Source organism: Zonotrichia leucophrys, chromosome 13, assembly GCF_028769735.1.
Source record: "Zonotrichia leucophrys gambelii isolate GWCS_2022_RI chromosome 13, RI_Zleu_2.0, whole genome shotgun sequence".
Classification (NCBI taxonomy): domain Eukaryota; kingdom Metazoa; phylum Chordata; class Aves; order Passeriformes; family Passerellidae; genus Zonotrichia; species Zonotrichia leucophrys.
The window spans coordinates 7,092,920-7,118,048 of NC_088183.1; the positions used below are offsets into that span (position 1 = coordinate 7,092,920).

Below are 25,129 nucleotides of genomic sequence, written 5' to 3' on the forward strand. Positions count from 1 at the left end.
AAAACAGCCCCCTGTGATACATTTGTCAAAGCTGTGTGCTTTAAAACTGGCTGCAGCTTTCTGTTCTGGAGTGCATGTTCAGCACTCAGATTATCACTGTTTGTCCCTGACATCCTAAACTGTCACACTGTCATTTGAACAATAATTACTGCACAGCAATTTGTTCAGTGAGAAAGGGGCTATATTTTCCTTTATAATGACCAGTTTATCCAGCCTGTATTTCCTTGCTCTAGCCTTTAGAGTTTGTAATTTTGAGATTGCTTAATTGTAATGCATTCTGCCTCTGCATAAAGAGCCAGTAGGAGTCAGTTGTATTTCTATTTATTTAGTCATAGGAAGTTGTTCATTTGCTGTGCCAAGAAGATGACATGTATGGAGATAGTATGTTGGCTATCTGAGAATGGAAGGGAATCAAATACTTTTCCCCTTAGTCTTTCCTTTCCTGTGGTTTCTCCTAGCCATGTGCATTCCTGTTTTGAGAAGCAGGTTTTAATGCTGCAGTTGTTTGATGTGGACAGCTGGCTGAGGGTAAGCAAAGCACCAGGACTGAGCAAGAAGAGCCAGTCAGAGAGCAGAGTGTGAGCCTGCAGTTCTGCCTCGGGGGGGAAGCAAAAGTTCTGTGCTCTCCTTGTGTCTAGCTCAGATCATTTTGTGTAAGGCAAATTTACTTGCTCAAGATTTACTTTTAAAACTGGGGCAGAGCAGAAGCTCTTCTTCCTTGTTCATCTGTGCTGAAAGGTGGAGGAAGATCTTGTTGATGGCTACTCCTCACCTTGTGTTCTTTTCCTCAGCGCAGGTGTTGACTGTAAGGGCAGGGGGGGAGCTTGTTCTTGCTTTCTTCCAGTGTTTGCCTGAATGTGGGCTCCTTATATTTAGACAAAAGAGTTATGATAAAACAGAACAGGAATTAAAGCCAAACCTTGGACAAGACTCTAAAGATCCAAGGTCTCATGTTGCCTGTAAAAATGACAAAGAATGAGAATGGTTTATAAAATGAAGATGTAAATGAAATGCTTTATAAATTACTGCTTTTTTTCACATTTGTTACGTCTCAAATACAAAGGTGTGAAGCCAGGCCTCAATGCAATAATAAATGCACTCATAAAAGACTGGAATCCAGAAAACTACCAAAGGAATTGTAGTTTTCAACCTGTATGCCCAACCCATGTGCCTGCCTTTTCCAGTGGTCTTGTTTCCATTAGAAGAAGCTGGAGAGTTGGTCTGGGCTGGGAGGTGCCACATTCTAATTTGAATGATTTTCACATGGAATTACAACTTCTGTGGTTATGCTAATACGTTTGGAAATGGATTACTGATTCCTGCTGGGTGTATGTACATGGTAGATGTTGCAGTGCACAGATGTGGTTTTTTTGCCCAGGTCACTGAAGCCTTCGTGCAGGAAGCATTGCCTCAATACCTTTAGGCTGTAAAGATTTCCCTGAGATTGTGCAGTAAATCTGTTTTGGAACAACAAATTGAACTCCAGTCCCTTGGGTACCATGTTCCATCTCTACCCTTTCCCTCCATCTCAGTTTCTTTCTTTCTTGTGGGGTGAGTGTATAAAACAGATTATCAATAGAATTACACGAACTCAAAGGAATTATACCAATGTTTCTCCAAAAGCCATTGCTGTGGGGATAGAAATAATAAGCAAGTAACCACAGAAGGTAATACTACTTGTGATTGTCTCTCCCTTTATTTCTTATGTTTTGCAAGGAGTATTGAAGAGTCCTTGGAGCAATGAGTTGCCAGCAAGACATACTTAGAGAGCACTGGGCTGGATGCTTTTCTTGGGTTTATTGACATTTGGATGTGAATAAAGTCATGGACAAAGCTATTGTCAACTGTTTTTCTATGTCTGGTTTTACTTCACACCTAGTTTTCTTCCACTGGCCTGAGTATTTCCACTACATTTTCTAGGTTATTCTGGAGATAAGGATGGTGGATCTCTCTTACAACTGAGCTGTCAACTAACAAGTGTTAGAATTTTACATTGTAAACTTGATTAATTCAATTCCTAGTATTTATTTTTGAAGTGCTTGCTTTTGAAGGTGGTTTGACATCTTCTTGTGGTCTTCTGACTTTTGCATCAGCCATCAGGGCTGAAACAACACTGAACTTGAAGTGTCCTACTTTGATTTTTTTCATTGCAAATTTTTGTTGACTGAATCTGGTTTAAGTCAGCAGATGCATCTGCCACCTTGCCAACTTCTGATGTTTTCTCCTTTGAACAGCCCTTTTGGTTTGCTCTGTACTACCAACTATGTCTTATTTTCCAGTTATTGTCTTAGAAGAGTCTGGCTGGTGGAATTGGTATTGCCAAATGAGAAGTTGTTGGAAGGAATTTATAGATTTGTGAAGGGGCTTTTGAACTGTACTGTATGATGAAGATCTGCTGCCCTGACCAAAGAGATACTCATTAGTTTGGGAACTCACAGTTTTCTGTATCAGAATTCAACAGAAAATTTATTGATCTAGAAATCAAATCTGAGGCAGATGAAGAGAACTTCTGAAGTATGCAATCTAGGTGTGTTGTCAGAGCTGGAGCGGGTCATTAAAAATTGTGGATGAAAATCAAAGTTAAAGCTAATCAATAGATTTTTAACAGCTTTCTGAATTATGAATGTGATTTTTACCATATTAAAAAAAAAGTACTGTGAAAGCTTTCCCACTTAAGATAAAAACACTTGGGACAACTTGTTATCATCTTGGTTGGCCTGACAGCATTCAAACTATTTCTCCACCGAGTGGGCAGAGCAAGCATGGTCAGCTCTCCGTGGCCTGCAGGCTGTGGTGGAAGGCATTGTGCTTTGAGTGTGTTCTTGGTCCTTGGCCAGATTCTTACTTGTGGATGCAGAGGATGAGGGAGCTGGCTGTCCTCTCCAAGGGTTGTGAAGGAGAGTGGTTGAAGGCTGTAAAAAATGCTATAAAACAAGAAAAAGCTAGGATTATGATAATCCTTCCAGATTATTGTGTAACTATGGGAACTGTCTTTCTTCACCTCAGCAGATGAACGTGCCATTGTAGAAGAACTCTTTACACATCTAGATTTTTGATAAATATTTCTGCAGTGCTTGAGGCAGATGTGCCAAAAATGTCTTCTATTTGGTTGTGGAAATTCAGAGACATAAAGTCCCTCCCAGTCTCCTAATGACATTTGTAGTTTATGAGCTAGAATGTGTGCTTAGACAGGAAAAACACAATATCCACAGCACATCTGAAGTGGATAATGAACACATGATTAACTTAGGCTGCAGTGCAGAGTCAGATGTACTGACAGGACTGAGAAGACTGAGGATCACTACTCCATGATGAACAATCAATGTGATCTGACTGCATCCATGGAAGCAAAGGAAGGAACATCAGTCTCGGTAACACATTGCGGTGTCCTAGTTTGGCTCCATTAGTATAATCCTCTGCTTTTTATAAAGCTAAAAGATCAGCTGTCCAAAAATTTCACAGTATTGTCACTAAATTGAAAAGTTATTAGAAGAAGATATATAGAAACTGAGCTTTTCAAGCCATCTCTGCTTGTTTGTTTTCTACATGAGCTGTAAGTGTTACATGGCTGGGGGTACCAAGAGTGACACCTTACAAGTACAGAGGACTTGTTTGTTCTCGTGATGAACGAGGCAGGGTTTGCTCTACAACGTTTCAGTCTTTCCTGTGCTCCTGCTAACCCTCCCAAACTGTTTTTGAGCAGCCTGCTGGCTGGCTGGCTGCTTGCCCAGGCTCTGTTTCTTCTAGAAATGCTTGGGACACCAGCAGTGCTTTCTCGACTCATGCCCAATGCTGCAGTATCTGTAGCCCTGGGCTCACCTGGGTGGGTTTGTGGTGATGCATTTCCCTTTCCTAACCAGTCATGGATCCTCAGGAGCTGGATGGTGTCAATACAAGTGCATATATGCCAGTTGTCCCAAGATGTTGTTAGGTATTATTTATATTATGAGTATTTTCTTTCCTGTTTTCAATCAGAGAACGAAACTTTTTCCCTCAGTTTTTATTTTACAGGGTTGTATTCATATAATCTAATTTCTAAAGTGGAAATGTAGAATCTCATGTTCAGATCCAGTCAATGATGTTTCCTGAGAGCAATTCCAGCTACCCATGTGAAATGCTCACCTTTCTCCCCTTCCTCCTGCCACTTTCCTTGCATTCCTAAAGGGATTTAGTCACTTTGTGAAGTCTAGCACTGTTCAGTATAGTTCTTCTTCACTTTGAGCATGCGTTTGATCCCTTTGAAGTAAGTGAATTTTAAGGTTATATTGTTATGTACTGTCCTGGCAGAGGTGTTTTCTTGGGACTGTCCACAGAGTTGAAGGTGAATCTAACTCACCTTAGGTGGAACATGTAGTTTACCTGCATAAGAGGGTGAAGGAGCTACTCACAATGAATATACCAGGAGAAGGCAGACATGCTTATGTAACTGTGTTATTTTTCCTTTTAGACATCCATCTCCTGCTTTCATATGGATTTATAATTTAGTCGTGTTTCTTTTTGATCTGGTTTTTGGATTACACTGGTTTGTGATGTAGTAAAAAAGCAGAGCTCAAGGTAGCACAATATTATCTTCAAAGTCTGGTCAGGTCTAGTGCCTGACAGTTAAAACAGATGCGTGCTACAAATAATTCCAGTAATTCCTTTTCTGTATGCTAAATTCTTAGCATTTACAATATGATGGGGTTGGATCCATTTTAAGGAGATATTTGGGCTCATATGATCTTTTCATTTGGGAGCATTTTCTCATTAAATTAAACCAAAATCAAACCAAAGTCACCATCTGCGTGGATTTTTTAATTTTTTTTTCTTTCTCCATTTTTTAATGTAATAGCAAAATTCACTGTTGGTTTTTTTGATAAGTAGAACTGTAATACAGTAGCAGAAGAAGTGCAAATAGGTTCTATGACACAGTATAGAACAAAATGTAAAAGCCATTCTCATTAAGGAAACAGCAGTCCTTCCTCTGCAGATGATCAGTGGGATCACCATTAACCCATTTTCAAGGGCATTTTGAATTCAGCTGGGCTTTTCCCATGGCTAAGCCAAGCATATATGTGAATTCTTGCACAATCAGGGCCTGACTGCGCATCCCCCTCTGCACACATCATTTAAAAGACCTGTGCTGCCTGGCAGAGCAATGGAGCTCTTTTGATGCCTAACGCTCCAGCATGTCCATGTTTTCACAGGACAGAGACTTTGCCTTGTAACCCATTCTCTGGTTTCTGCTCTTCATTTCCCTGGCCAACATGAGCCTAGTTGGACAGTCCCTTCTGCTGTGTAAATTGCATAGGCTTTCCCTTTTAAAAGTTACAGTGTGAAAGATGAAGAGTGTAAACACTATGATTCAGCCTCTGACTGGAGTAAATTATCCTCTGCTGTCCTTAAAAGAGACTCTGTCATCAGTAAATACTGTGGGTTTTTTTTTTTCTTTGCATCTTCTGTGCATGGATTATCTCACCTACATTTTATCTGAGACCAGAGCAAGTAATTTCCTACATCATACAGGTGGACACCATCTGGACAGAGTATCCTCAGGCAATCAAAACTGGTATCTTTGTGGTATGTTTTAGGCCTTTGGATAAAATATAAGTATTTATGTCCTATTTGACCTTGTGTTGCATTGTCCTCATTGTAGTAGAGTCTCAGCTGTACTATGCCCTTTGACCACACAAAAACTAATTTTCCAGCCAGAATATTAAACTCTATATATCCAAGCAAAGGGGCCTGTGGTGTCTCCTACTTCCCATCTTGAAAGACCCAAATATAGGAACTAATTTTGATAAGGTCATAATTAATTTCTGGAGTAAGCAGAACATCTATTTTGAGAAGTCTGTCCCTCTTAGCTTCCAGAGGTCTGTCCCTCAAAAAGTGCTATTAGCTCCGTTACCTCCCAGCTTGCTGCTTCTTCACAATGTGGGGAGGCTGTTCCCTGGGAATTCAAGGCTCCTGCAGATGGCAAGGCATTGCCACATTTAAGGTTAGTTCCATGTTTATTTTTTGCTACAGAAGGTTAAAAAAAATTTTTTTTGGATCAACCAGAATTCCAGCTGTTGTATGGAACAGGACCTTTTCTCCAGAGATCACTCTGATGTTTTATTCGACCTACTTCAGAGTACTTTTTATTTATGGTGACTGTTGCTTTGTAAGCAGGTCATGCCATTACTTAATGGCACACCAGGACATTTCTCATACTGGGTCTGATTAGAACAGAGCCAGGGAGCAGGTCTTGAGTGTCTTGCAGGGGGTTGCACAACCTTGCTCTGATGTGCACACCCTCCTTTTTGGATAACCTTGTCCCTTTATTGCTTTCTTTCTTCCAAAGTTTCAGTAAGTTCTCTGACACATCACATCTGGTTCCTTTAGCCCCTTTATCTGAGTGTGTTTTAAATTCATCTTTGTTTGCAGAGTCTTGACACAGCGGGTTCCCAGCTTTAATAGTCTGCAAATGAAAGGCCCACATTTCACACGCTATTTTCAGCTCTGTTCTATTAAACTGTAACATTGAAAAAAAGAGTGTCCTCTTCAAGTGCAGAAGAGCACGTTGCTTCCTCATATCTAAATCACAGCTTCTGTTATAGATCTTCTCAGTTATTCCCAGGTCTCAAAACGTCTGGTACTTTCTTCAGATCTGGAGTTCTTGGAGTTGTAAGTGTGAACCTCAGCATTAATGTTTCTGCTTTTTCTTCTAAGTAACTGTTTTTTTTTTTTTTTTTTTGTTTAAAGAAAGAGTTTTAAAGTGTTTCCCTCAAGGAAAAGACAGAGATGCCAGTTTTCTTTCTTGAAGTCCCAAAAATCCCCTGGCCAGTGAAAATCATCCCAAGTATGTTGTTTTGAAAGTGTCACTTTACAGTACAGATGAGTTTCTCTTTACACCTTGTGTGTTTTGTCTTGTGTGTGCCTCTGTGAGACTTTGTGCACTGCTGTGGGTTCTGTGGGCTGGCTGCCCGCAGGTGGGGGAGGTTCATTTACTGACCATTGTAATTTCAGTATCATTTTATCCTCTCTAATGCCACAGAGACAACCTCCCCTCACCACTGATTTATACACTTGCTTTTCCCCCTCCTTCATGCCCCTTCTGTTTGTTTTCCAGATCTTTCTCTTGCTGAAATGGAAGTCCCATTTGTACAACTTGCTGTTACTTTTTGGACTTGGCATCCCAAGTGTGCAGAAGTTTTTCAGTGTTAACCATCAAGTTTATATATTTTTTATTCCTTTTAAATTGGCTTATGTAAAATTTAGTATTTTCCCCCCTTATTGCTGCATTTGTGACCCTTCTTTTCAAAATAAAGACACTATTAATTCCTCACTTTTGCAGCTTTCTGTGGAGAATTCAGAGGTTGGAATTGCCTAATGTCCCTGGTACTTTCTGACTCTTCCACCTGCAAAGTACAATGTTGCCACTTCTCTTTTGATGTGGTGAGCTATAAATACAGCAACTTTAACTTCTTTGCTACTGTCATTCCCTTTAGCTTTTCCTATAGTTGCCACCTCTGTGTTTGAATTTCATTATATGGTCAGACTGCTTTTTCCCAGCATTTAACCTCTAGCCTCTTGCACCTCAGGGGACAAATTACAATCTATTTTCCACTGAAATTAAGTGTGAAGCCTACTAATCCTGTAATGAGAAAGTCAGTGGACATCACTGGTATCTGTGAATAAGAAGAGCTCCTTCTACCTGTAACTACATACAGCTAATTTATGCATTTAAGTTATTTCTCTTCACTAAGTGTGTGGACTATAGGTTGCTGTTATTGCCCTGCAATGAAGAGGAATGATTTTTACAGTTTTTGAGGTAAGAAAGCTGGAAGGAAATACCTGGCATATGGCGAACCTTTAAGCTGTTTTTTGAAAAACATGAAATCAGACTATCTACCTGAGGTTTAGGGTAGCGCAGAGCCACACCTTGATGTGAGTCTTAAAGCCTTTATTAGTGTATTTTCTGATTTACTGCCACTGTAAGAATAATGAAGTGGATGTGTGGAGAAGAGCCTGCATGGCTAATGAGCAGGCTGGCTAATGAGCAGGCTGGCCAGCAGATCTTTTCCTTTACCCCATCACTTACAATCCTGACAAGAAGCAGTCCATGAAATGGCAGGAGACATTGAATTTTGTGGATGATGCAGCAAATTTCTACAGGAGCTCTGGGTGCAGCTCTGTCAGCCTGCTGCTGTGCCTGCTTCCCAAGGGTGTGGGCAGTCCCTCTCTCACCTCTCCTCCTCCCTCTGTGCCCTGGGGGCTGCAGCAGCAGCTTCCAGCAGGTCCAGTGCAGCTCTGGACACTCATCAGCCCCCTCAGGCAAATGCAGGCACCACCTTCACACCACACACCAGGACGGGCACTGCAGACTCAGGGCTACTCTTGCACAGTTTGGTCCGTGGGAGGGATTTCTCTTTCAAGTTTTGTTTCTGAACATGAGCTTTTTTGGCATGATTTAGTGAGTATTGTAGAGTATAGAAGGGAGAAAGTCAAAATAATACATCGAGTCCAACAGGAAAGAAAGGCTTACTTTCTTGGGAGTAAAACTGTTTCAAGAGCTAAGCATAGTAATGCACCATTTACATTTCAATTCAAATACAGTAAAATGATTGAATTTAGAAAGGAAGAGGGGAAAGCACTTGCTGAATTTTTAGATTAGATGCTAGGAAAAACTTCCTCACCAAAAGGGCTGTCAAACCTTGGAACAGGCAGCTCAGGGAGGTACAGATGTGGCACCTGGGGCCGTGGTTTAGTGTGGACTTAACATTCCTGTGTTAATGGCTGGACTTAAAATCTAAATGATTCCATGGTTCTGCAATTCTCATTTCTCTGCTCTTTCCCCCATATGCAAAGGGCAGAACTAACATCCAGTACCTGCCCTAAGCAGCTGCATCTTGCATTTCTCCCCTGGTGAAGTGTGGGACTCCCAGGGCTGGTACCAGGCTGGTGCCCATGGCCATCGCATCACCTGCATTGCATTCCTGTTCCCAGGACAGAGCCCACACTTGGGAATAAGCCCACAGAAAACACAGAGATTAACCAAGGGTAGGTGGCAGCACAGGCTGTGGTTACTGTTTTTATAGTGGGTTTATTTGTTTTAAATCATGGCTTTTGGGTAAATCATGTTCATCCAACTCATATGCAGAAGAATATACTTCTTCATTTTTCAGAGTGTTAAAATTTCAAGGCTTTCCCCTTCCTCCAAGGAGAGGAGCTGTGGAAGGAATGTGAGAGATGTTGTTCAGAAAGCATTCTGCAAAACAGAATGTACTTAAGAAACAGTCTTTGAGAAATAAATCACTACCTGACCATGAAGTCAGCTGAGTGAGAGTCTTTCACGTGCCAACACTCTCATGTGACAGGAGTTATATTGGAAGATGACAGGCTTTGAAGCTTGCAAGGCTGAAAATGTCTAAAAGTTTTTATATACCTAGAGTAATAGCTAGATAAAATGGTGTCTTTCAGACTTCAAAACACTCTCTGTAAAGCACCATGAACATACATAGGGTCACAATATTTTTAATCAACAAAAAATCCCAGAAGCCGAAATTTTGTGCCACTTCTGTTCAATACCACTAGATACCTCAGGATTAAAGAAAGTTTAGAGATTAATTTGGATTGATTTCAGATTTATAACCAAGCTTGAAATCAGTGTTTTTGAATAGTTTTAGGTTTCATTGTAGAAATTGCAAATCCACCATTCATCAGTAAACCAAAATATTTAATTCCCAAATAAGTGCTAAGAGGTGTCTGTCAATATTAAATTTGTTTGCAAAATTACAGCAGGTAAGGCTGACATAAGCAGCAAGTGTAAAAATGGGATTAATCAAAGGATGATTTATTCTTCTTTCAGAGTAATATGAAACTCAGTCTGGATAAGCAATAGACAAGCAAAGAAAGACAAGACCATTTACAAGATGTTTTGAATTAATTTAATCTCCTCAGTAGGAGAGTGTAATGAATTTCTGTGAAAATAAAGTGCTTAGTTCACTGCAGTCAAATTAAGCCCAACAGTAATCATACACATCTTATAAAATAGAATAAAAATGCTGAATCTGTGAAAATACAGTGTAAGCTTGCATTTATCTAAACAGAAAATCACACAGGAAAAACCCAGATTTCTGTCAATGTTTGTGTCATTTCTGTCAATGTTTGTGTCATGATCCAGCATAATTTTGCATAAGGTCCCATGGCAAGTAGCTGTTTTTTGGGTCTGTTCCAAAGCTGCTGAAGTGAATGTGTTTAGTTTCACTGGCTCCATTTGGCTTTGTGTGGACAGGTTGATTAGCAGAGTATTTGGGACAAAAAGCAGGCCATGGAGTATTCCACATCACAACCTTGTCTTTCACCTTGTTCTCTGTCCCCTGGTGCAGTGCTGTGGGGAGGGAGGTGAGTGTGAGCAGCTCTAGTGCAGCTTTTCCCATGGCTGTTTATACCCCGTGTGCTGGAGGGAACAGGACAGAACTGTGTGCCTCTAACCCTGAAATAGCTCTGCTGAACCTTCTTCCCCTTCTGCCTCACACCACATCCCCACCACAGAAGAGGTGATGCATTAAGTAAGGGGGAGGGATCAGGAGAAACCCTCCAGTCCATGCCAGGAGGATGAGGCAATTCCAGCTGCCTTGAATTTGCAGGCTCATTCTGACAGATTTCTGTCTCCATATTCCTGTGAAGATGAGGCCAGAAAGGAGAAAGATTTTCCTGCTGACACTGCCTCTGCTTCTGCACTGCTGGGGTGGTGGGAAGAGCTTTCCCTGCCTAAGATGTTAGTTTTGACCTCAATAAAACTAGCATCACTTGCAAAAAACCCCACCCAAACGCCAAATACAATCCCCCAACAAAAAAAAAAAAGAAAAAACCCAAGTCACAAGAGAGAACAACATGAGAAAAACACTAATTGCACATCTGTTCAACAGACTTTTGTGATAACTCAGCAACAGCTAATTGAAACTCCTAGATCATAAATATGCTTTCAGCCAAACTGGAGTTTACTTTCCCTGATGCTATCATCTCCTTTCGACTCCCCATTGCACTCTGAGGTTCTGGTGGTCAGGATTCCAACAATCTGTCACTAGATGGGAAAATTAGAAGTTGGGTCCATTGAATTATAATGAGCCAAACTTCTGTTAATCTGCATCATCATATCTCCATGGATTTCTGGGAGCTCTGTCACTTTGCATTAGCTGAAGACCTGGCCTTATGTAATTAGATGTTTTCACACTCATGTGGAGATATGCCCTCCTCTGACAGTCTGGGTTGCAGGCTCCCATGGTTTGAAAAGAGATACAGTCCTTCTTGGGAGCCAGCAGGACACACAAGATCTGGGAATGTGCATATGTTTTCATGAGATTCCACTAAGTAATGTATTTAGGGTTTGCTTTTTGGAAATGGCAAAGTGCACTGGAAAGGGAGACTGGGAATCCCAGGACCTTTGAAGGGTCCCTGGTCTCGAATGGGCAGATGGGTTAAAGACACAGCTCCAGGCACTTCTTCTTGTCACACAAAGCTCACTGAAGGCCTTGTGGCTCCCTGCCTCTGGATTGCCATTCTGACATAATTTTTGTGACATTTTCATGTTATTATGCAAGCCTGTAGAAATCATGAGAAGACTAGGAAAACTGTTGAATAAATGCAATGCCAGTGATGTGAAATTCATCTGTGATGGATATACTTAGGTCTTTGAAGGACTTAGCTGCTTCTGGCAATTTTGGGTTCCTTTTGGGTGATTTGAAGAGGTGTTTGCTTTGACTTGTGGGTTTAAGAACTATTTGTGTTTAGGTAACACTTTTATAGTGCACTTCCAGAATGAACTCCATGCAGTCTTTAACCCAAGGTTATAATTTTTGGAGTATTGAATCACTGCTTGCAAGTTCCACACTAGATTCTAGCTATCCCACTGTGGGAAAGCATTGGTTTTTTTCCCCTTTTCATTTTATATTTGTTTATATTAAGACCACTTTTCACTGACGTCAGAGACCTATCAGGCCAAATCTAATCCTCTATATCTCACAGTGTGCTGGCTAGATTAGCCCTAATACTTGTGTTTTCTACTCTGTGTGGAGGCAGCTTTCACCTTGTAATGATGTCCTCCCTGGAGCTGGTTCTAGGGGATGGTTGAGCCTGTAGCTTCTCACTCCTCACCTTCACAGAGCCAAGGACCTTGTCAGCATCCCTCCTTTGCTGAGGAACGTGGAGCAAATGGCCATCTTTGAAATGGCTGCCAAAAACTGGCGAATTTGCTCCACCACAGCGAATGGGTTTGAGTTCCAAAGCTGCACAGATTGTTTGGAAGTCTACCTCCCTCCCCTCTGGCTGCTGCTGGGCAGTTCTGCTCTCCCTTTCGTGAGCTGGAAAGACTTCCTTCACTGGGGAAAAATGCACTGTGGTTCCTGTGGAGAAGTGTAGTGCTCAGAGCAGTGAGATGACTGCCTCTGTGTGGGATTTGGGGGAGAGGAAGGGATGTGTCAGAGAGAAGGCCAAAAGAAAGAGCAGTTGGAGACATCTGATCAGTGTCAGCAGGGCAAGATGCTGAGCACTGGCACTGGAGTGCTGAGGTGGTGAGGATAGCTTGTGAGTGGCCCATGCAGCAGGAAAGAGCAGAAACCACTGAATTTCCTGGCAATTCACAACAGAATCCTTGCTCAGTGAATATTCTTCTTTGGTGAGTAGCTCTAGAAGGGACAATGAAGCAAGAGGTGATGTTCCCATTTATCCTCAGTGTAAATTTGTAGGGCAGGGCGGTAATCTGACTCCATGGAGAGAAAAGGGAGGTTCCTGCACCTCCCAGCCCAGTGCAGGTGTCAGTGCAAGGTGAGTCACTGGGTGATGGGAGCAGGGAGCTGGAGACTCGTGCCCACATCACCAACGTGTCCTGGTGTGCTGCAGGACAGTCCCCTCCAGAGCTGCTGTGATTGATTCCATGGGAAGGGTCACAGCTCCAGCCCAGAAGGGGCTGAAGCTCCTCTCATCCTCACCCTGAATTTTCTTCTTTCTCTGTTAACATTCTGCCAAAGTTGTTTTCAAGGAAATTTGTCCCACAGCCTACTGTGCTGCTAGGTTGGAGTAGTGTGAAATGCAAAAAACACATTAAAATCAACAGCACAAGTTTGGGTTTCTTGTTTGGGCTTTTGAGAATTTAAAAAAAGGATCCAGTGGCTCTGCTGCTGAGTCAGCATTGGTTGGATGTGATTTCTGAACGTGATTTCTGTGGTCAAACTTTTCACAGAACTTTGATGTTTAATGTGCCAGTCAATTAAAGCAGGCTGTTATGCTAGAAATGATGTGGTGGCTTTGTGTGGCTTGCTTGGAATTGCCAAAATGGGTCAAAAGTATCAGGAGAAGGTTTAATCTCCCTGTTTACATAGTGTCATTTTGCTTGCTTTGTGGTTCATTGCTTTCTGCAGTGACTGGGGTATAGTCTAAGAGCAGGAAGGCTCCTCTCTCCTCTGTGTGACAAAAATAGCTGGTGCTCTCTCCTGCTGGTTTGATTAGAGTGGTTGTGGAGGATCAGCTGTGCAGCACCAGAACTGAGGGCTCTGCTGAACAGAGCTCCCCTCAGCTGGGCCCTGGCGCCACCTGCTCAGGTGGGGACGTCTCTGCCCAAGCAGCCTCAGTGGCTGAAGGACATTGCTGAAGTTTCCTGCAGATCAGCCCAACAGACCCAGTGTTGGTGGAGCCAGAGAAAGAACAAGGGTTTGTGTCAGGAGCTTTTAAACAGTTCTGTGGCCAGGTCTGTCCTCCCAGGGTGAACCCTCCTGTCCTTGCCCAGCACAGGAGCCCCAGGAAAAGCTTCAGGAAGGCCTCACCCTCTGCCATGGGAAGGTTTTTCACAGTGAAGCTCTGCACACTTTTAGATGCCTTCTGACACTTTAATCACACTGGCAAAAAAAGAGCTGTCCAGCTGGTTTTGTAAGGTGTTCAATAAGGAGATTTACTTTAAAGCAGGTAAAAACCTTAGGAAGGTTTTAAGATTGTACTTTAAAGTGTAAGCTTGGTATATCTGTTCTTTTCCTAGGGGTGTTTTATTTGATTCTGGTATTAAACCAGGAGTTGGTCCAAAGCCCGTTAACATAAATGAAAAGAGTTTTATTGACTTTGATGGGATTTGGATCATGCTGCACTAATTAAATAGTAAAGTATCCATTAGTAGTGAAGAAAACAGAGGAGGGGAGAGCCAAATACTGTTGTGATGAGCCCTGTGAAGTTGAGTGAACTGCAGCCAAAGTCTCAGCATCTTTACAGATGAGCTTTTCCATATTTCTCTGCCTCAGTCCTTCTGACAAAAATACATGGTGTATTTTTAAGAGAAATGAATTTATAAAGATCCTTACATTTATCCTGCCTATTTTCAAGTTTTCATAGACACATTTAGTCAATAAATATTACCTTATTCAAGGTAATAATAAGAAAAAAAGGGAAGTGAGGTGTGACAGAAGAAAAAGTTATGCTTTAAACAACATTGAAATTGGATACTAATAATTTGCTTTTACTTTGTCTGAGTATTCTTGTAAGCTTCTTAAGGAACACAGATATACTAGATTCCAAAGAAAAGAGAAACAGCTTTTCATTGTTATTGATGTTGTAAGTAGAAGGTAAAGTAAAAGTTAATATCTTTTGTGTCTGGAAGATCTGCATAAAAAATGGGTTTTATTTAAAAAATAAAATTAAAAAAGGCTGTTCTGGAACGGGCCAAAACCCAAACATGTACAGACAGCTTAAAAATACAGTAATAAATGAATTTATAGGGGCTGCTGGATGGATGTTAAAAGGATCTGGCATTTAAAACTCAGAAATGCTGTTCCTCATTCCTCTTGCTGTGACCCACTGAGCCTGGGTGGCAGCAGTGGCTCTTGAATTCAGTAGCCTACAGCCTGCTGAGACAGGAGGTCTGCACTCATAAAAAGCATTTCCAGGAATTTCCCTGTGACAGTGGGATGGCTGGAAAACACCCCTCGTTTGAAACAAGCTGGGTGTGTTGGGATTCAGCTGTAACCATGTAAGCTGAGGTTTTGAGGACATGAGGAGCCCATCTGTGTTTGGCTGTCAGTTCTCCTTAGGTGTCTTTGACAGCACAACCCTAAATGAGATGTTTTCTAAAAACAACTTGCTGGCATTGTTTGCCTGCTGCTGCATTTATTGAAGGACAGTGCTGTTAAGCCAGTTCAAAAGGTTTTTTGCATTTCAGATGCTTGTCATCAGATTTCCAAGCACCCTCTCTCTTAAACTTAGCAAAAAAGAGGTTTTCCCACCTTCATTGCTCAGGTATTTATGAAGAAATGATGTCTGTTATTTGAGTTAGATTTCTACTAAAGTTATCAGGCAAAAATGTTGATCATGCCACGCTGATACCATGACCCCATCTTCTGTGTTTGTAAGTGTATCTTGGCCTTCTCCTTGCAAAAATCATGAGGTCTTGTCAGCTACAGCTGCAGTTTGGAGTGTAATTTAGGTTGAATTGTAGATTAGTCCATTTTTCAATTCTGTGATGGCAGAAATGCCTAAACAAATAAATGTTCTAGTAGACTGAAATTTTCTAGAATACTCAAAATAGGAAAAGATGAAAGAGTCAGTCTGCGGCCCAGCAGCTCAAATGCTTTTCTGTGCTTCCAAAAATAAAGTGTCAGAAGTAGAACCCTGTATCCCCTTTTTATAAATCTTCTCCTTCAAATCCAGTGGATAACTCATAGAAAGTTTTCAGAAGGAAAAACAAAAGTCTTTATGCTTTATGTAAGAAAGATTAAGTGGAGAGGGTTTTTATTCCCCTTGAGTACATGGGTGTGTAGGAATTGTGTTTTAGAATCGGGCTTTTTGTGAGGCCTGCAGAGTAAAACTGTTATTTGGGGAATTCAGAATTGTTCTTGTGCTTGTTGGGAGGGCAGGGAACGAAGCAGAAGAGATTGGCATTGAAAGATGCCACTGCACAGCAATACCCCAGAAAGGCAGGTGTCACCTTGCAATGGTGACAGGTTGCAGACATGGTTATAAAACAGGGCTCAGGAAACAGCTGAGAACTGCCAGACTGCCCAAGGGTGCAATCCTGCTCTCTTCTGATCAGTTCTACCCCTATATTTGTTCTGTTGGCCAATGTGGGTACACAGGCAAGTAAGGTTATGTAAGAGTTAAAGGTTTAACCTTTCAAAGAACATAACCATTCATTAAAGTGATTTCATTAATTATAAAAAGAAAATTAGATGTAGACTCCAGCACATGGGAATATAGAGATGGATTTGCTTCAAAAGAAACTCTTTCAATATGAAATTACTTTTTTGCTCTGAGACAAGGAAAATAATCCAAAGTATAATGAAAATGCTTCCATTACATTTAACTTTATTGTTTCTAAACAAAAATATTTCGTCTGAGAGCAAATGACAAGCTGATTTTTTCCCATCCTAAACCTAATTTGGCAACCAACTAATTTGCTGGTCCAAGGTTGATTTTTTTAAAAAATTCCTAATGTAAAATGTTGCCTTATGTTCCAGGCAATACTGCATGTGTTTCCATAGCAACCTCTTCTCATGTCTTGAACTTGTCAGCATCAACATACGACATTTTAAACTATAAAGCATTTGCATGTACTGCTGCCTCTTTGGACATGAGTGAGATTTGCCAAAAACTGTAAGGTTCTTGCAGACAGCTGAAGTTAGGGAAAGGTGATGGACTCAGATATTCTTTGTACCTCCTGCTTGCTTACAAAGAATAAGGAAGTTCTTTGAGTTCTAACTGAGCTCAGGCAATGGGACACAGATTCCTGCTCCCAGCTCCAAGGTCAACAACTCACTCAAAGCCTGGGTTTTCCCCCAGGACTCTTTGTCAGTGGGTTCTGTGTCTGATTCTCTGCACTGTGTGTTTTTGGGCTGTCTGACTTTTGTCAGGTGCACCTGCTTCTCTGTTCTGTGTTCAGCAGAGTTGTTCTTGACCCTGGACACACACAGGCTTTGGACAGTGATGTACACCAGATCTCCCTCTGTTGCTCTGATGCTTTTCATTTTAAACTCGGGGAATGGTAAGTGCAGGTTAAGTGCAGCCTAATCCAAGTGAGAGTGTATTTGCAAAACATTTATGAAATAAAAGAACTGGAGTACAGAAAAGCCCTAGTCAACTTGGAGGAAATAGAAGAGATGGTGTTCCAGTGAGCAGTAAAGAGAAATTGGTTTGACTAGCCAGACATGACTGTAAAACATTCTCTAGGAGGGGGCACTGATATAATTGGATGATAAGTGCTTTTACTGTCTTCCTTTTTCTGACTGTAGCATGGGCTGGCTGCTGACTTGATCTTCTAAAATATATATTTGCAGATATGGATGAGCTGCCAAAAATGTGACTAATACAAAAGTGCCCATTGATCTCTTTTTAAAACCTGTATTAACACTGCTTTTTGGAAGATAATAATCACTTCTCAGTCTTTGTAGTATTTATACAAACACCTTCCTACAGGATAGCTCCACTTTCCCAAACAGAGAGGAACATTAGTATCAGGTTGGTGAGGCCAGGTTTTGGTATGTGTGTGTGGGGACTAGAGTGGTGGCTTCTGTGAGCAGCTGCTAAAATCCCCCCCATGTCCCCAGTGCCACTGGCTCCAAAAGGGACTCGCTGCTGGCCAAGGCTGAGCCCATCAGTGATGGTGGCAGTGCCTCGTAACATGTTGTAGAAGAAGGGAAAGGGCTTGCAGCTGTGTCAGAGGAGCGAGAATATGTGAGAGCACAGCTCTGCAGACCCCAGGGTCAGTGCAGCAGAAAGGGAGGAGGTGCTGTGGGTGCTGGAGCAGAGATTCCCCATGGTGGGGCTGGAGGTCCCCATGCAGCCCACGAAGGAACATGAGAGAGCAGAGATCCCCCTGCAGCCCAAGGAGGAGCCCACAATGGATCTGGGCAAGCGTGTGAGGAGTCCTCCCCTTGAGGAGGAAAGAGCAGCACAGACAATGTGTGACGAACTGACCACAGCCCCCATTCCCCATCTCACTGCACCATTGTAGGGAAGGAGGCAGAGAATTCAGGAGTGAAACTGAGCTTGGGAAGAACAGAGGGATAAAGTGGAAGGTGGTTTTAAGATTTGGTTTTATTTCTCATTACTATACTGTGATTTGATTGGTAATAAATTAAATTAATTTTCCCCAAGTTGAGTTTTGCCTGTGGCAGTAATTGGTGAATGATCTCTCCCTGCCCTTATCTCAGCCTAGAAAATTTTGTTATATTTTATATCCTCTGTCCATCTGAGGAGGGGAGTGGTGGACTGGCTTTGGTGGGCATCTGGCATGCAGCCAGTGGCCCCCCACCACAGTACCAAGGCCCTGTTTTGGCTGTCAGAGTGGATTTGGATTTATCCTTCACACCATTATGTAGGAGAGAGCTGATTTATGCAGCAGGACTTGTCATGGCCTTAAACCCTCACTGCAGTGGTGCATCTGCACATAAGACTAAAAACAGGTCAATGGCTTGTTTTGTCTTGATTTATGACTTTATGGCTTGGAGCAGGAGGCTCCTTTTATTGATGACTCTGTGCATTCAAAAGATGTGGGTGTAGATTCTTTCCTCTGTCTTCACTAAAATAGATATCATGGTGATGTTTAACTCTTAGGAACCTGCTGAAGGTGTCCCTGTGCCCCTCACTGGCCCTACAGTTCTAGGGGAGCTGTGACCCTCTGGTATTCCTCAAAGGGGATGGTTCTCCCAGCTATGGAATAAACCTTTCCCTGTGAGACCTGGCAAGAGAAGTGACAGTGGCATGAACTCAGTGATTTTTCTAGGACTGGGCATGAACTCTGCAGATACTGTTTGTGCTGAAGTAATAAGTGCAACAAAAACCAGTTATAAAACCATCTGGGCACATATCTGTCAGTATGGGTCATGAGGAGCCCATGTTTATATGCTGGGGTGATTATCAGGAGAGATGAGGAGTAGAGATGCTTGAATTTCTTGTGGACTTTCTCCATAACTGATCTGGTACAGTATGTTCTTGGGCCAGTGCTTTGATCTAGCTGGGTTATAGCCAGAGGGAAAACAATTTCATACTTTTAGTTTGCTAATCAGGAAATGAGATAATTAATATTAAAAAAGTCTCTTTTTGGAAAAAAAAATTTGAAGCCTTCTGGTCACTTTGCAGGCATTTATTTTCAGATAAAAAATTTCTGTTTTGCTTCTGAATCAGACAAATCTTTAAGACAAATAATCTAAAACTTGGTGTTTTCTGTGCTCCTTAAATCCAGTTTCAGAGAAGAAAGTGACCTTTCCTTCCTTTCAAAATACAGCTGCTCCTCTTGAAATTCTAGCTGTGTAAACACACTTGTTACTCTCTTCTGTTAGTTTTCTGCATCTTTTGTTCACTGAAGTGTAAAACAATAAATGCCATCTTCAAATCCTCTTTGGAAGACTGGCAAAGTTCTGTTCTGTTATTGCTGAGGGAATTACTGAGTTTCAGTATTGCCTTTCTTTGCCCCTGATTTGTAAGGAATGCTACTGTTCTCCAGAGTTGTTCTTACATGAACAGTTCTGAAGTGTTTGTCCCTTCCTTGATTCTCCCTCTTATTTTGTTCTTTTCTGCATGTTGAGGCCCAAACTGAATCCAGCATCACCCACTGCTTCTGAGAGAGGGAAATTTGGGACTTCAGTGTCCCAACATTTGTGTCTGCCCCCCTTCTCCCTTGCTGGAGCTGTCGCCCTCTGAGCTGCTGATGAGCTGCAGCTCCCTGGGCTCCTTCTGCTTCCTGGCAGCTCCTTCAAGGTGCTGGATCAGCCTCCCCACACAAGGAGAGGGTAAAGCTGGGGGTGGTTGAGAGACCTTTTTTGGATCATAAAGAGAAAGTGGACCCAATGTGGCACACGCAGCCTCCTGCCTCCGTGGCTCTTTGATCTCCCTTCTTTAATCGCCCCCAGACCACAGACATGACCCATGTGAGGAAGAGGTGGTAAAGCATCCCTCTCTTTCCCATTTGTAGGAAATCAGTGCAAGTGGCAATGCTGAAGGCTTGAGAGAGGTCAGCTCAGCTGAGTCCAACAAAAAGTGACTGTAATACTATGTTACTTTCATAATGAAATGGTTGCACCAATTTTGAAATTGAGAATTATTGAATTATTTGGGTCAGTACAATTAAAAGCCAACGGATGAAAGTTAATTTAAGGATAATTTTCTTTTTTTCAGGCATCAGGGTCATTGTTTTTTCTTTTTGTATAACCTTTATTTTAATCTTCTGCATAGACCTTACCAAGTACATATTGCTCTTTCCTTTAGGAAAAAAACAAAAACCCCTTCTTTTCAGTTTCTGGTTTAAGATTTATGGAAAATACTGGAAAAGGAAGGTTTCTTGGAGTAGTCTGTGTATATCATTATATTTCAGTGTGCTTGAAACGTTATACTGTATATTGATCCAAGTAGCACCTTTTGCAAAAGACAATTGACTCTTTTTGTGGAACTCACAGAAAATGAACATAAAACATGATGAAATTAAATTTGGGCTGAATAGTTTAGACTATTGTATATTCAAAATCCCTTAAATACTTATAAAATGGAATAAATTGGCAAATGATGGTAGTGCACCTCTAGGACATATGGGAAAATGGGTAAAAGAAGTAAATCTCTGTTACTTCCAGTACTTACAGAGAGCATAATGTCATTAAGAAAAGAAAATGCAAAACATGTGATAGCAAATGCCAGACAAACCACAGTGCTCCAGCTCTCACAAGAAGCCCCCTTTTCAAGCTGTATGTGGCCCTGGCCAAAGCATTCTTTTTGGACTGAGTTTTTTATTCCTGGTTTTAGGCCAAAGGTAAATTCTCCTCTGTGTGGAAACTTTGAATAAAACCAATTCAATCATTTTTCGGATTCTCCCTCTCATCAGGGCTCCTGCCCCTTTCCCATTGCTGTGCCAATGCTGCAGCAGCTGCGAGGGCTCTGCCTTAGCTTCTTCTGGAGTGTTTTTGCACATGCTCACAAAAATATTGCTATGGTCCTTTGCCTTTTATTTCCAATATCACCAAGAATGTTTATGATGCTGCTGATTGATCTCTTGGACAGCACAAACCACAAAATCACCTGAAGTTGTGCTGCAGCCAGCCTAAGGAAGTAGCTGAGACCCAAATCAGCCCTCTCAGAAAAGCAGGAGTTTGAAACTTCCACTGATTCTCAAAGTTGTGGTGGAATTTGAGTTTTTGTAGATTTATACAGGGAGCTAAATTATCTATATCTGTCCTCTGCAATAACAGTGGTGAGCATCACTGTACTTAGCAAAAAAAGGAAAAGTGGGAGCCTGGACTTAGAAGTTGCTAGAGCTCTTGGATGAGGCAATGTGAACAGGTCAGGCAAGAGAAAGAGGAGCTAAAGCACATTTCTACTGTTATTTGAAGGTAATTTTCAGTTTCATTTGGTCTGGCTAGTGGAAAGATATTCGCTCATGAACTTGCTTGATTTTAGAGATTTCAGAGCTCTTTTCATTTGAGTGAAAATCATTTCATACCTTGGTATTGTCATTCTGTTATATGGACTTTCCCCTGCTCACTTCTGGCTTCATGCACCTGGATTTTTCTAATCAGGCAAGAATGGTGGATGCAGAATGGGTCAGTTTAGGATACTTGATAGGCTTAAGTGTGCATGAAGCTGAATCTCAATAGCCAATTACTTGCTGTGGCTTATTTAATTTGACTCAGTTTTTTTTCCTGATGGTTTATAAAGTATTCATACCACGTTTTCCCTAATTGACTTAAGTTAGCTCTTCCTTTTCCAAAAGGAAATATGCCAAACTAAAAGGTTTCAAATGAAGACTGTGGTCACATTGCCTTTTTTTTTGGTCATCTTGACTACAATATTTAGTAGTGGAAAAAACTGCTGATAAAATTATATGGTAAAGTGCTATCAGACATTTAAGGAAGACAAAAGCCAAATGAAACTGTCAGGAGACAAATCTGGCCACTACATCAGTTATATCTCATGCAAGTCTCAGCTGTAATCTGGGTTTCCATTCATTGAATAGCAGATAAGGAATAATCTCTTCTTAATGTAATAATGTGGGCATTTGTATTTTTTTGAGGATGAAGACTTGTGTTCTGAAAAAACAAATGCTTTTTTCAATTTGACTGGATATTTTTAAGCTTTTAATTAAGAAAGAACGAGAGCCTTTTAATCTAAAGAAATGAATGTTGAGTTTCTAAGTTTCTACTTGAATGCAGTGAGAGAGAGACATTTACTGTTGCTTTTACTTTGTTTAGTGTAAGTTTGTTTTTTTTTTTTTTTAAGTGCTTGTGTGTCAAAGGCTGTAATTGGCTCTGGAGAAGGCCTTTTACTTGTGTTTCCCAGTCATGGATGTCTGCACTTATCTCATTCTTGGCATCCTCCCATTTCGAAGTAAGACGTGGCAGTAAAGTATTCTGAGGCAGTGCCAAAGAGCAGATTGTTGTAGGGGAAAAAAATTGTTCCTTATATGTTATGCTGAACTCTTAAGCTTTTAAGGAATTGAACTTACCCATTTTTCCTCTAACGTTACAGGAGAGGTTAGTTGCCACCCAAATAGCAAGGTGCTCATGGGTGATTTTGTGCACAGCTTGTATATTTGGGTGAGGAATAATTTTATTCTGTGTCCTTTACCTGCCCCACTCCTGGAGCGTGGCTGGGCTGGAAGCTGGGGGAAGCAGGAGGTGTCTGGCATCACCCACGTGTGGTCTGCTCTGCTCAGGCTCCCAGGCAGCTGCTGGGGTGAGGAAGGTGGTCATGATGTAAGAAACCCTGTGCAAGTCAGATTTTCTTTGTTTTTATTAATCCGGTATTTCTGAGGTTTTTGCAAGTGATTTTTATGAGGTGGAAGTGAAAATGAAGGAGGGTTAATGAGGGAGGAAAAACTGCTGATTTTAAACACGTGGTAAGTGTAGATCAGCCTTTCTTATAGCGGGGTTTTGCAGAAAATAAATCCTCTGCTAGTTTCCTGTGGGATGGATTAAGGCTTTAATTAATGACTGGATATAACTCTATTCCAATATAGTTCCTGTACCTGAGAATATGGAGTGTGGTTACAGAAAGGGAGGAACTTCTCACATTAAACTTCCTGTGTGTTGATTCATAAATCCATGTGTATTAATCTGTGGGAATCTACTTTGGAAATGGAAGGGATCACACTGTATTTTGGTGAAGTGTTAAATTTGGAACAGGAGAAAGTTCTGGAAAGTCTCTAGCTGGGAAGAGGAGATGGCTTTGCTTCAGTCACATGGACCATCAGCAGGGCTGGGTGAAATGGTGCGAGAGGGCAAAGTGGGACTGTCTACAAAGAATTAAAACAGGAGATGAAGGAGAACAGTATTTTTAATTATGTTTCATCTGAGGCACATGTTCATTGTCTGAAGACAGATTTTGAGATTTTGTCCATATTTGAACTGGAACAAGAGAACAGTTTTTCTCCAGTTTTGCATCTGACTTGCATCCAAAGCAGATTTGGATGGGTGCCCCACCTGAATTGTTAAGGACTTGGAAGAAATCTTTTAGTCTTGGCCTATTTCTGGTTAAAATACATTCTTCTGCAATTGAGCAAAAGTATTTTTTTAAATAAATGAAACAGACAGGAGGTGGATATAATCTCAAGAGATAAGGTTAAGATTTCAAATATCTTTTAAACTGATCTATTTTTTGATAGGCAGATTACTAAGACTTGACTGTTGGACAGATTTATTTAAACTCTCAGTAGTTTGTGCTATTGAGAAAACTGCACCATCAATGCAGGGAAATGTGAGTTTGGGCACATTTGGGCACACAGCATTTGCCTTATTTACTTGAAAAATCTCACAGTGCACCCACTACACAAAACAGTTCTCCTGCTGATTATGTGCTTCCTGTTCTGTTAATTAGGATGTCACTGCTCTTCCATATCTCATTTCTTACAGTAATTTCTTAATGAGTCAGTTGAAGTTTTTTGGGCATGGGAAATCTGGTGAACTGGCTAACGTTTTCCTCTGATATCTGTTTTGATATCAATTATGCTTCAGCTTCCAATTAAGCAAGTCAGGGTGCATTAGCAATTCTCTAGTTCATGGCAAAATACTGCATAGAGAGATGGCATAAGACTAAATTCAAGATTATCCAAAGTAATTGGGACAGAAAATTATTTAGTTTGCCTTGCTGGAATTAGTCTGACTTATTGTTGAAATGCTGCCTGCCTTAGTTCAGTTCTTTCTGTAGTTCCAGGCAGAAGAAAGCCATTTGCAGCAGACTGTAATCTTTAATAAGGTTCTATTATGCAACTAAGTAAACCAGGGTGAGGAAAGACTGGAGCTGAACTCTCTGGAAAAGTATGGACTGAAAATGCAAGAGATGAACTTGCAATTAAAAGGTAGAAATTACACATGACCTGTTGGACAATAGGCTTTGATATTAAAGAATGGGATGAATCAGTGAGGATATAATTTGGGAGAAGAAAAAAAGACAAGTCTTTATCACTGAGTTATTCATGCCCATGTTTTGTACCTTCTTTTCTAAATATTTCTAATAGCATCATAGGCAACATTCCTCCTTGTCATATTGACTTGTAGGACAAGTGAAATGGATATCTGCTAAGATTTATTAGAATATGTTAATTTGGCCAGGCTGTGTAGGATGTGCTTGGAATGTAGCAATTTGCACACTAAGGAAAAGGAGGATTTTTTCAAATTAAGTGATAAAATTTGGCAGCATTTCTTAATGCAAAATATATGTTGAGTTGTATCTAGAATGAAAACACGACTTTTAATTTGAAAATATTGCTTTGCGCTTATCAGAGATTTTTCATACATCTGGTCATGATCAGAAGTGATCAGGGAAAATGTCTGAAAAGCAGTATATACCGTACACTGTAAAGTTCCAGAATTTCCACTGTTTTTTTTTACTTATTTTTTGTGATGACTAGAATTCTGCAGGCTCAATCAAGTGCATTAATGTAACTCTTAATAATAGTATATATCTTTGACTCAAATATTCTTCCAAAGCGAGAGAGCTCTTCCCTCTCCTCTCATATAAGAAATGAAATTGGAATCTATGTATATGAAGGGTTGCTCTATGCAGAGTTCCTGCTCTTCTCTCACTCAGCTCTTCAGACCTTGATCGCTGATGTTGAGTGAGGCATTCCACAATTGTCTCCAGGCTATGGACTGGATCCAAGAACAAGACAGTGAATTTTTTAGCTGCTTATAAAGAAGTTTCATATGCATTG

The 25,129-nt window shown here is 41.0% G+C and overlaps 1 protein-coding gene across 1 annotated transcript in view; it reads left to right on the plus strand.

Moving 5' to 3' along the window:
• Nucleotides 1–25,129, plus strand: part of ADAMTS2 (ADAM metallopeptidase with thrombospondin type 1 motif 2) — a 170,555-nt gene that overhangs the window by 2,045 nt on the left and 143,381 nt on the right. The gene's annotated exons all lie outside the window — the stretch shown is intronic.